At 42.2% G+C, this 13,243-nt stretch overlaps 1 protein-coding gene across 4 annotated transcripts in view; it reads right to left on the bottom strand.

The window, feature by feature from the left end:
• Positions 1 to 4,650, bottom strand: part of MMAA (metabolism of cobalamin associated A) — a 28,800-nt gene extending 24,150 nt beyond the window's left edge. For 2 of the 4 annotated variants that reach the window (XM_070386609.1, XM_070386610.1), the window contains exon 1: positions 4,400 to 4,557. The gene's annotated coding sequence lies outside the window, so the exon portion shown is untranslated. Of the gene's footprint in view, positions 1 to 4,399; positions 4,558 to 4,594 lie in introns of those variants that run through there. The other 2 variants (XM_070386608.1, XM_070386607.1) reach the window with 2 other exon arrangements.
• Between the last annotated feature and the right edge of the window lie 8,593 nt (positions 4,651 to 13,243).

Raw genomic sequence — 13,243 nt, 5'->3', positions numbered from 1 at the left:
AGTATGGTTTCATCCTACAACTTTACACTGAGCACCAGGAAAATAAAAAGAAATTCTGTAGCACTTACAACACTCAGTAAGATACCTCAAAGCACCACTATTCCTAATAAACCAGAAAGTCTACTTATTAATATATAATGAAAGCACCAAGTAGGCAAAAATACTGAAAGAGGTTGGGTAAGTACATCCCCTCTCCTGCAAGAGGGTTCATATGGACAGCAGGTGCGTGGTTTCACACTTGTTTTCCTCTAAATATCTTTTACATCCATTCCATTCTCTTACCATCACGCCCAGATTTCTCTACTATAATGGCTTTCAAACTCTGACAGAAGTTCATAGAAAGAAATACACTTACACCAGTCAATACACAGACATATACCTGAAACGAGCTTCACAGAACATTTTTTATCCCTATTGCATGTGCTATATGCTAATACTTTTCAAGTTTTTCTTAAAATGAAGATCATAATCTACCAATGGGCACAACCTATTATAGCCATTGCTATGGCCAGTATTTTTAACAAACTTGTCTTTATGGAAATTTAAAAAAATTGTGCATCAAAAGACAATGTCAACAGAGTAAAAAGCAACCCACAGGATGGGAGAAAATACTTGCAAATCATATACCCGACACGAGATTAATATCCAGAATATATAAAGAACTTCTGAAACTCAGCAACAGAAACAACCCAAATCAAAAATGTGCCAAGGGCTTGAACAGACAGTTCTCCAGGAAGATACACAAATGATTAATATGCACATGAAAAGATATTCACCATAATCAATCATAAAGACAATGCAATTTAAAACTACAATGAGATACCACCCCACACCCATTAGAATGACTGCTAACTATGGCCATTATTAATTCATCTTCCATACTACCACTTATCCTCATAAAATGTAAAACTGACTACATCACTCTACTTAAAATACTTTAAAATGCTTAAAATACTTTAAAAGTTCCTTGTGTATTATTTGTTAAATTTTTTCTCCCCTGTGATTTAGCCATTCATTCATTGAGCAACTATTTACTAAGAGTCTACGGAGCTCTGTTATATCCTAGGAGCTCTGTTAAGGCCTTAGCATTCATTGGTATACGGATCCAACATGGCTCCTAACATGACGTTTATAATCCAGCCAGGACAGTCATTAAATAAGTTTCATATTCTTTATGAGTGCTCTTATCCACCTTTCCAAGTGAATTCATCCCCCTCCTCCACTCTTATCATATTGCTATAACTATCCTGATCTGCACGAAGGTCCCAGAAAGACTCAGTCTTTTATACATCGTGGCCATTGTCCTTGATGTCCCTTCTACTTGGAATGTCTTAATCACCTCACAAATTCCTCCTCAGCCTTCAAGATCAACTTAAAAGGGTCTCCTCTAAAAACATTTCTGTGGCCTCCTTTCTACACTCCTTCAGTCACCATTTCTAACTCTTGAAATCAGCATTACGATGCTGATCACATCATTTTGTGACCATTTTTTAAATAGTGTCAGTCTTCCTAGACTCAGTTATCACTGGATCCACAACATAGTTTATCAGTCACAGAATAAATGAATGAATGTATGCTATAATTTTGTATGTATAACTCCATTATGTTGATTACTTAGTTGACTGATGTTTGAAAACTTAAATTTTTCTAGATTTCACTGTATAAATATATTTTTAGGACTTCCTTCTTAAAGTCTGATTTCAATATATGGATGTTTTCCTTCATTAAAAATGTGTTCGGCAGCAGCCACTCTGACTTGGAATATTTGTCTTGAAATTGATCCAATGAATATGCTTAATTTCAATAACTACTCTGGCAAGAAACAGCAGAGAGGATTTCCAAAATCAATACATTAGGTCAGTGTCTGCAGCACAACAGTTCATACAGGCAAAGTGGTGTTACACCACATGTTTCCATTTCTCCAAGCCAGTTACTTTTAATGTGAAGCTAGGCTGTCAGATGCCATCCATCTGTTTACCATCTCCCACCACCCCCATGCAGGAGACCCAGGTTCGATCCCTGGGTTGAGAAGATCCCCTGGAGAAAGAAATGGCAACCCACTCCAGTATTCTTGCCTCGAGAATTCCATGGACAGAGGAGCCTGGAGGGCTCAGTTCGTGGGGTCGCAAGTTGGACCCGACTTAGCGACTAAATCACCACTACCACCCCCAGTGGAGGCTTTACTTTCTCCTTTTCAAATAATTTTCAGAAAATCTGGATAGAACAGAATGGCTTTTTAAATATGCAACTTTTAACTAGGTCATTGTTATAGAAGAGTAATACAGAACATGTGCTGAACTCACACAGGGAATATTCTAAAGTTCTCTGTCCACTTTACCTTTTATATTACTCTTCCAGTTAGGACTGATTTCCCAACTTCTACTTTAAGGTATCAATCTCCTGGCTAAGTCTCGATTTTTCTAAATTCTATCACCAGCCAATGTTTTGATTCATTTCCACTGCTATTACCCTAGCTCAAATCTGAACTGGTCTTAAGGGGCTCTGAGACTAGCTATAGTACCTGGGCAATCTCTACTACTCTCCATATGAAAATATTAAGACTTACACACCAGAGTCAGACTATGAAATGAAACTGTGTACATGAGAGGGCCTGGCACCAACAGGTGTTAACCAACTGTAAGGAACCTTCTTTCCTTCTCTTTCCTCCCTTCCCCATCCTCCATCTTGGAAGACGCAGCAAGACTTATACTGAACCATGAATGTGATCTCCTTGCTAATCCACCTCAAATTCCTCCAATAGTTTCCCCCATGCTAGGACAGTAGTTCTCAGTGTGGTCCCCAGACCAACAGCAACTCCAGCAACTGAGAATGGACAAGAGGGAAATTCTCAAGCCCCACCCCAGAACTTCTGAAGCAAGAACTCTGGAGGTGGGGGCCATGCCTGCCACTCTCTCACAAACCTGCCAGGTGATTATGATGTAACTTCAAATTTGAGAACCAGCGCCTGAGGATAAAGTCTAGTCTAGTATTGAAGGGTCTCCCAAACCAGTTTTCCTCCATTTACCGTACCTGCCTTCTCAGACTTCTCCTAAGGAGAGTTTACTTACGATCTTCCAAACCTGCTATTCACCTTCCAACTGAGATTTTACTCACTGGTTACATTCTCTTTTCTTTCTTTAAATATTTATTTACTTAGCTGCTTCACATTTATTCTTGCAGCATGCAGAATCTTTAGTTCTGAGATCTTAGTTCCCCCATCAAGGGATTGAACCCGGGGACCCCTACATTGGGAATGCAGAGTCCTAGCCACTAGACCAACAGGGAAGTCGTCATTGGTTACCTTCTTCTCCTCCATGACACCTCTCCGTTTCAACCCAGCTTAAATCCCACTGTTTTCTTAAATCCCTTCCTGACACAGTTTGCAGGAACTTTTTCCTCTCTTAATTCCAATTATTTCTGAGTACTCAGGTGATAATCTGCAGATGTCACAAACTGGCTGTTCCTGGCCATAGAGGGTATGTGAGTGCATAAAAGATTGGTTGCCAATTAACAATAAAAATCAAGAAATATTACAAAGATAGAGATTTTTGGCCTGTGATGGGGAAAGTCAGATCTGTGCATGAGGGACCCACATTCCCACATGGCAACAATCAGTGGAGGGGCACATGTTTCCAGCACTCACCAGCTCTTTCCATGCCAAATATAGGTTTTTAGACGTCTTCAAATATCTCAAACCGTAACTTACATTTCTTTTGCAACTTTTTTTTTTTTTGGCTCTCCTAATAGAACACAGCCCTTAAAGGAACTGAACTGTCCTGGTTTTCATTACCTTGAGCACAAAACGATACGGGTTTTCACTACACAAAAGAACATTCTGGACATTATAGACCTCCCAAACAAGTAGAAATGTACACAGGCTTTTGGGAAACTCCTGATTTTCTACCAAGTAGTGTTTGTTTTCCAAAGTATATTAGGGCACAACTCTCAAGGTAATTAAAAAATTTCATGCCATTTTGGCTTAGACTGTCTTTCATAATAACAATTTGTATTTATCTTTCATAATGATAAACACAAATTACTTGAACACAGTACGTCTGCTGGAAGAGACCTAGGCTACGCCCGGCACAGTATTTCACCGAAACTTGATGCTGTCTGCGACTTCCTGCGACTTCCCGTCTAAGCCCTATTTTTATTTACTGATTTTTATTCCGTTAAAGACGAGGTTTAACCTCCCGCTTGGGTAGTTGCTACACTGAACTACAGTGCCTTTTTACAGGCCACCGTCTAGTTAACCATTTACCAGCGGCAAACTACGAGCCACCTTATGAAAACTGTCTTACTGCGGCACAAGGGTAAAATCACAAGCTTGTCCAAAATAATGAAAAATGTAACACGCTGTTCACAGAGAATCTCCTTTTTCAGGAGAAAACCAACCAACCTTCCCTGTGAATCCATTTTGCCGACGCTTACTCGTTCCACGTTTCCCGCACCCCCATCATCATAGAACTCAATCACAGTCCCTTCCCCGAATTCCCCAGGGGGCGCCCCAGACGCAGAGCTGAGCCCCCGGCGGCCTGAGGCACGAGCCTGGCCCCAATCGGGACGCGGCGCGCAACCCCCGCCCCGTACTCACCCGCCCGCAGCCGTAAAAGTGCAGCACCCTCCTGCCCCGCCCCTTCCGGCGAGCCGCTTCGTCCCGCCCCCGCGCTCTCCCGCGCGCAGGCGCAGCGCCCATTGCCGGGTGTTGGGGCCGGGGGGAGCGACCCGGGGGTGGGCGGTGGCGTGGGGCGTGGCCTGGGTCCCGGCGGGCGTGGCCGCGGGATTCCGGTGTGGGACGGCGGTCCAGGGAGCCTGAGGGCCTGGCGGCGTTCTCGAGGGTGGGGAGGCCTGCGGGGCGACGCCCGGGGCGCCGGACATCTGTCTGAGAAGTTCAGCAGAGAAGGGCGGTTGACGGTCTTTAGGGATAGCTTTTGCCCTCCTGTCGGTTCACAACAGCTCCAAAGGCGGAGAGTAAAATCCTTCCTCTCCCGGCCTCGGCGCTTCGCGAAGCCGGGGAGATGGAGCTCGAGTCCGGTCCGGGTCCGCGCAGCCAGCGGCAGTCCCAGCCGCAACCTTTTCCTAACGCTTCCTGGAAGCTTAAAAGTATATGGGTGTACATATGTTCCCCACATATATATACCTATGGCTGATTCATATTGATGTATGTCAGAGGCCAAGACAATATTGTAAAGCAATTATCCTCTAATTAAAAAAATAACTATATGGGTGGAGGGTGAGACATGGGTCGTTTGATAATCTGGTGAAATTAAGGGAACTAAAGCTCGGCAAACAATTTCCAACCTGTGGGAGTGAATGCTCAGTGTTCAGTTGAAATACAACTCGAGTTTTTAAAGCATGGTGTGGTTTGTAACAGCTGAAGGGCTCGCAGTGTTTTCTCTTAAAAGTTACCCATTTGTACTGATTACTCTTTCCTAATTTGTACCAAAACCAAGGACCCACGCTCACCGCCGCCAGAAAGTCACCCGAAGAGGGAAGGCTCTCGCCTGAAGTGGGGGTGAAAACGAACATGCTTACTATTTGCGACTTCACTGGGAGTCAGAATAGTAACTAAGTTTTTTGGAAACCTGTTAGATCCGTTGTTGTTGTTGTTGTTGTTATTGTTTAGTAGCTAAGTCGTAGTGGACTCTGGAACCCCATGGACTGTAGCCTGTCAGGCTCCTCTGTCCATGGGATGTCCCAGGCAAGAATACTGGAGTGGGCTGCCATTCCCTTCCCCAGGGGATCTTCGCTGCCCAGAGATTGAACTCCTGGTTTCTGCCTTCTGGTCTGGTTTCTCCCTTTGGTCTCTCCTTCTGGTTTCTGCCGTTGCCAGGTGGGTCTTTAGCACTGAGCTACCAGGAAGAGTGAGCTTCCCTTGTGGCTCAGCTGGTAAAGAATCCGCCCGCAGTGCAGAAGACCTGGGTTTGATCCCTAGGTTGGGAAGATCCTCTGGAGAAAGGAAAGGCTACCCACTCCAGTATTCTGGCCTGGAGAATTGCATGGGCTGTATAGTCCATGGGGTCCCAAAGAGTCGGATACGACTGAGTGGCTTTCACTTTTCACTTTCACGAGGAAGACTAGTAAAACCTGAGCTTGAGTTCTAGGACTTTTAGGAAATATTGGTATCTCCCATATGTTTGCTGTAATGTAGTAAAGACAATCATTAGGCAATAGCAGGGATCAAATTACAGTGAATAAAAATAGTCGTAAATAGGTTCCTAATTATAATATTACAATTAGTGTCTGGAGCCGAAATCCCAGGCCCCCGCATATGATTTGCATAATTGCATGCCTGTGGGAGGGATTAGACCTTCCTCTGTTATTTGTTGATTCTTACTGAATATGGAACAATAAAAAATGAATTAAGTCTTCCTTATCATCTTTATTATTCTTATTTAGACTAAAAGACAGCCACTTTTATCCCAGAGTAATTGTAGATCCAAGAAAAGTCAATTACAGAAACTAGAACTGAAGGCTGAGGGAGAGAGGCTGCTGGAAAGAACATGTAAGCAGACAAATCTGGTTTTAGATCTTAGCTCCTGAATAACATAATGATAGAATCTGGGAGAAGCTTCTTCCTTTAAGCCAGGAGCTGAGCATTAGAACAGTGTTTTGTGGTGGGTTTTGGAAAACTTTATGAAAGCTCAGTTTGCATATCCTAAGGAAATGGAGTTTGTAATTTAAAAATGATTTTTAATCCTTACCTGCTTTTTCACTTCAAACTCTAAAACATGTTAGTGAATTTCACTTTTTTTCCCCCTTACCTAAGTGTTCCCTGAAGCATATTCCATGGAACATTAGTACTTTGCAAAAAGTTAATAATTGCTTCATGGAAAAAAAAAAACCTCTAGCATCGATACTGAGTAAAACACAAATTATTGGAAGTACGGTGGTGTAGCATTCTTGTCAGAGCATTTAGAATCTGTTCTAATGTTCTAACATTTAGAAACACAGCTTGAATCTGTGAAGAAACAGTTTAATTCAGAATGTGATTTGTTTGGACTTTTCAATAATGTCAGTATCATGAAAGATAAGCAAGACAGAGTACTTGTCTGCATTAGTGGGCAACTGTAATTTGGATAGGAGTATGGATTTTTTTAGTCACTAGCCCGCCAAGCTCCTCTGTCCATGGAATTCTCCAGGCATGAATACTGGAGTGGGTAGCCATTACTTCCCCAGGGGACCTTCCGGACCCAGGGATCAAACTCTTGTCTCCCAAATTGCAAGCCGATTGTTTACCATTTGAGCCACTAGGGAAGCCCTGAGAGAAAATATGGCATTATGTTAATTATTGTGGTTCTTTCAAATTTTCTATAGGTTTGAAATTTTTTTTTAACACTTAAAAAGTTGGGAAAAAGTATAGCTAGCACTTACCTTTTAAAAATGCACTGGTTATGTTTATAAGAAAATGCAAAATTCATTTATATACTGTGCTGTGCTTAGTTGCTCAGTCGTTTCCGACTCTTTGCCACCCCATGGACTGTAGCCTGCAGGCTCCTTTGTCCATGGGGATTCTCCAGGCAAGAATACTGGAGTGGGTTGCCATGCCCTCCCTCCTCCAGGGAATCTTCCCAACCCAGAGATTGAACCCACATCTCCTGCACTGCAGGCGGACCTTCTGAGCCACCAGGGAAGCCCAAGAATACTGGAGTGGGTAGTCCATCCCTTCTCCAGGGGATCTTCTTAACCCAGGAATTGAACCAGGGTCTCCTGCATTGCAGGTAGATTCTTTACCAGCTGAACTACCAGGGAAGCCCTCATTTGTATAGTAGTTTTCTTATAATCTGACCTTGTGAAAGGTGTACCATATTTAAGTATTATATATAGGAAGTCATTTGAGAAATAATCTCATTCTTCAAGGCATGATATTGCATCTGTACACTGAGGTCCATTAATTGCCAACCAAAGCAATGTTAATGTGTATTATCTGCCCCGCTTTATGCCGTGTATTCTGCATAAAAATTTTACCATAAATGAATTCTTGTAATCTGTCAATAGTTTTAAAAATGTTCCTTTATGCCTACAAATATTTATTGAGTGACTACTGTGTGCCAGGCACTATATTAGGTTCTGAAGATACAACTCTCCTCAACATAGATAAAGCCCCTGCTCACATAGAGTTTATATTTAGGGAGCAAGAAAAAAAAAACAGAATCAACATTCCAATACAAATAAAATGATTGTAATTGCTATGTATTATAGAATAATTAGGGACTACAGAGTACCAGGTAAGTGTGGGCATATATAGGGTGAAAAAGAAGACCTCGCTGAGAAGGTGACGTTGGAGAAGAGACCTGAGAAAGTGAGGGGTGACTTGTGGATATCTAACGAAGTGAAGTGAAGTCACTTCAGTCGTGTCCGACTCTGTTCGACCCCGTAGACGGCAACCCAACAGGCTCCCCAGTCCCTGGGATTCTCCAGGCAAGAACACTGGAGTGGGTTGCCATTTCCTTCTCCAATGCGTGAAAGTGAAAAGTGAAAGTGAAGTCGCTCAGTCGTGTCCAACTCTCCAAGACCCCATGGACTGCAGCCTTCCAGCCTCCTCCATCCATGGGATTTTCCAGGCAAGAGTACTGGAGTAGGGTGCCATTGCCTTCTCCATATCTAAGGAAAGCACATACTAAAAATAGGGACTGGCTTGCTTGGCATAGTTAAAGAATAGTAAGGAGACTAGAGTGAATGGATAATAGAAGCAAGAGGGAGAGTAGTAGGAGATGACATCAGAGAGGTAACCAAGGCCAGATTTCCTAATATAATTTCAGATGAGCTTTAGCTTCCTTTCTGAAGAGAGTTAGATGGATGTAGTGCTGTAATGCAAGAGCATAGCATGTTAGCTGTTATTACCGGATTCATTTTCTATTGCTGTTGTAAGATAATTACCATAAACTTGGTGCTTTAAAAGAACACAAATACATTATCTTAACATTCTGCAGGTCTAAAGTCCAATACAGGTCTCTCTGGGGTGAGATCAAGGCATCAGCTGACTGCTTCTTTTCTGGAGGCTCTAGGGAGAAGCTGCTGCTTTGATCTTCCCTGATTCTAGAGGCAATAGCACCCCACTCCAGTACTCTTGCCTGGAAAATCCCATGGATGGAGGAGCCTGGTAGGCTGCAGTCCATGGGGTCGCTAGGGGTCAGACACAACTGAGCGACTTCACTTTCATTTTCACGCATTGGAGAAGGAAATGGCAACCCACTCCAGTGTTCTTGCCTGGAGAATCCCAGGGACGGGGGAGACTGGTGGGCTGCCGTCTCTGGGGTCACAGAGAGTCGGACATGACTGAAGCGACTTAGTAGCAGCAGCAGCAGCAACATCCCCTGGCTTTGGCCTCTTTCTTCCATCCTCAAAGCTAGTAACATTGGTCAAAGATTTCACTGGTCAAAGAACTTTAAAGATTTGGGTGATCAAATTAGGGCCACCCAGATCATCTCTCCATCTCAGGGTTCTTAAGCTTGATCATATCTGCGAAGTCACTTTTTCTCATAAGGTAATTTATTCACAGATTCTGGTGATTGGAGTATGGACCTCTCTGGGAGGGGCTGTTCTGCTTGTCCCAGTCCACCCTCTGGCTCCCAAAGATTCATGTCCATTCACATGCAAGATCGATTCACCCCCTTTTTAAGTCCCCCAGATTTTCAACCCATTAAAGCATCTCATCTAAATGTCAAAAATCCCAAGTATCATCTACATCAAAGGTATAAGTGAGTATAATCCATGCTGGGGCGAAAGTCCCTTTCCAATGTAGACCTGTGAAACTAGAGAACAAGTTCTCTGCTCTCAGAATAACGTAGAGGAGGTCCAGAGAGCAGTGATAACCATTACCTTTCAAAAAGGGAGAAAATGGAAGCAAGGAGTCACAAGCCCAGACAATTACAAACTCCAATCTGCAGTCTCCATTACGTGGCTCTTGGTTCTGCTCCCTGGGCTCAAGGCTTCACCCTCTAGGCACTGAGAATTAGGGCGTGGATGGTTTTGAGGGGCTATTATTTTGTTGCCCATCACAATCAATGTTGTCATTAGACTTAGTTTTATTTTTTATAATCTTCATTTGGCAGTGGTTCTTCAGATATTAAGCTTCTCCATAAGCCCCAGTCAAGTGATTAATTACCTTTACACAAATCCACAATCAGTACCTGAGGAACTCACCGTTTTCAGGAACTATTATATATCATTTCATGGTAAATGTAAATATGCCATCTAATTTCTCTTAAATGGAAAATAATACTTTCATTTTTATACATATCATATTTTCCTTACGTGTAGTTAATTTATCCTAGAGTTATTGACTTCTTCCAAGCCTAAAGGTACATATATTATGTTTCATTTTATGGGATAAGCAAAGTTTTACAACTTCTAAGGTCATCATTCTCACCTTTTAAAGATGCTGGAAACCCATATCTACCTCCCAGCAGGTGGCAGCAAATCAATACTCCATAAGGTCCTGTAAAATCATTGTTTTTTCATCCTGGTAAACATTCTTGGATGTTGCAGACTGGCTTTTCTAGCTAGAAGAGCAAAAACAATATTGCCAAATTATAGGAATTTATATCAACTAGTTGTGAGAGTATATCTATGTGATTAAATTTTATTATATTGTCATATTAATATTGTTCTTTGCTTGTCTCTCATAGAACCCAAAATCCATTTGTAAGCAGTTTTGTTGGACTAATAATGCCCATGTGTTATCTACATAGATAAACAGTACTCTCCATAGCCATTAATTGGCTAATATCCATCAACACCACATAGCATTTATAAGACAGATAAAGTATCTTTAGAGGGAAAAATTATATTCCCTGGAGAAGGGAAATGGCAACCCGCTTCAGTATTCTTGCTTGGAAAATTCTCATGGACAGAGGAGCCTGGTGGGCTACAGTCTATGGGGTCATAAAGAGTCAGACGACTTAGCGACTAAACCATCAATCACCACCATTACAAAAGAGTTAATGTTCTAAGTCAAGGTCAGCAAAATGATCCATGGGCCAAATCTAGGGCAGAACCTGGTTTGTTTAGTACACCACACAAAGCTTCTAACAAAAAATAAAGAGACAAATTACCAATACACGGAGTGAAAGATCACTAAAGATCCTATCGATGTTAAAACACTGATTCTCACCCAGAGCTGTTGGTCCCCAAGGAACATTTGGCAGAACAAACTGTGGGAAATTCTGAAAGAGATGGGAATAGCAGACCACCTGACCTGCCTCTTGAGAAACCTATATGAAGGTCAGGAGCAACAGTTAGAACTGGACATGGAACAACAGACCGGTTCCAAATAGGAAAAGAAGGACGTCAAGGCTGTGTATTGTCACCCTGCTTATTTAACTTCTATGCAGAGTACATCATGAGAAATGCTGGGCTGGAAGAAGCACAAGCTGGAATCAAGATTGCCGGAGAAATATCAATAACCTCAGATATGCAGATGACGCCACCCTTATGGCAGAAAGTGAAGAGGAAACTAAAGAGCCTCTTGATGAAAGTGAAAGAGGAGAGTGAAAAAGTTGGCTTAAAGCTCAACATTCAGAAAATGAAGATCATGGCATCTGGTCCCATCACTTAATGGCAAATAGATGCGGAAATGATGGAAACAGTGTCAGACTTTATTTTTCTGGGCTCCAAAATCACTACAGATGGTGACTGCAGCCATGAAATTAAAAGACACTTACTCCTTGGAAGGAAAGTTATGACCAACCTAGATAGCATATTCAAAAGCAGAGACATTACTTTGCCAACAAAGGTCCGTCTAGTCAAGGCTATGGTTTTTCCAGTGGTCATGTATGGATGTGAGAGTTGGACTGTGAAGAAAGCTGAGTGCCGAAGAATCGATGCTTTTGAACTGTGGTGTTGGAGAAGACTCTTGAGAGTCCCTTGGCCTGCAAGGAGATCCAACCAGTCCATTCTGAAGGAGATCAGCCCTGGGATTTCTTTGGAAGGAATGATGCTAAAGCTGAAACTCCAGTACTTTGGCTACCTGATGTGAATAGTTGACTCACTGGAAAAGACTCTGATGCTGGGAGGGATTGGGGGCAGGAGGAGAAGGGGACGACAGAGGATGAGATGGCTGGATGGCATCACTGACTTGATGGACATGAGTTTGAGTGAACTCCAGGAGTAGGTGATGGACAGGGAGGCTTGGCGTGCTGCAATTCATGGGGTTGCAAAGAGTCGGACATGACTAAGAGACTGAACTGAACTGAGAGACATTTTTGGTTTTCTCACTATCAGCATCCCTCAGGGAAAAGTCAGGATACTGCTAAACATTCTGCAACGTATGGAATGGTCTCCCACTAGAGTTTTCTTGCCCCAAATATCAATAGTTGTTGTTCAGTGGCTCAGTCATGTCTGACCCCATGGACTACAGCACGCCACCTTCCCTGTCTTTCATTATCTTTCCAAGTTTGCTCCAACTCATGTCTATTGAGTTGGTGATGGCATCCAACCATCTCATTCTCTGTCGCTCCCTTCTCCTGCCCTCAATCTTTCCCAGTGGCTGTTCGCATCAGATGGCCAAAGAATTGGAGCTTTAGCATCAGTCCTTCTAATGAATATTCAAGGTTGATTTCCTTTAGAATTGACTGGTTTGATCTCCTTGCAATCCAAGGGACTCTCAAAAGTCTTTTCCAACACCACAGTTCAAAGGCGTCAGTTCTTCAGCACTGAGCCTTCTTTATGGCCTGACTCTCATGTCTGTACGTGACTACTAGAAAAACCATAGCTTTCTATATGGATCTTTGTTGGCAAAGTGATATCTCTGCTTTTTAATATGCTGTCTTGTTTTGTCATAGCTTTTCTTCCAAGGAGTAAGCATCTTTTAATTTCATGGCTGCAGTCACCATCTGCAGTGATGCTGAAACCCAAGAACATAAAGTCTGTCACTGTTTCCATCAGTAGTACTGAGGTCAAAAAATTCTAATTCAAATCTTAAAAGGAGAATATTATAAACAAATTTAGATCAATAAGATTTGATAACTTAGAATAAATGAACAAATTCCTTGGAAAACAAAATCTACCAAAACCAAGAAGAAATAGAAAATCGGAGTAGTTGTACATTTACTACAGAGTCTGAATTCATGACCAAAAACCACTTTACAAAGAAAACTCCTATTATACAGAGTGAAGTAAGCCAGAAGGAAAAACATAAATACAGTATACTAACGCATATATATGGAATTTAGAAAGATGGTAACAATAACCCGGTGTACGAGACAGCAAAAGAGACACTGATGTATAGAACAGTCTTATG

Source organism: Bos mutus, chromosome 17, assembly GCF_027580195.1.
Source record: "Bos mutus isolate GX-2022 chromosome 17, NWIPB_WYAK_1.1, whole genome shotgun sequence".
Lineage (NCBI taxonomy): Eukaryota > Metazoa > Chordata > Mammalia > Artiodactyla > Bovidae > Bos > Bos mutus.
This window is presented reverse-complemented; position numbering and strand designations above follow the sequence as displayed.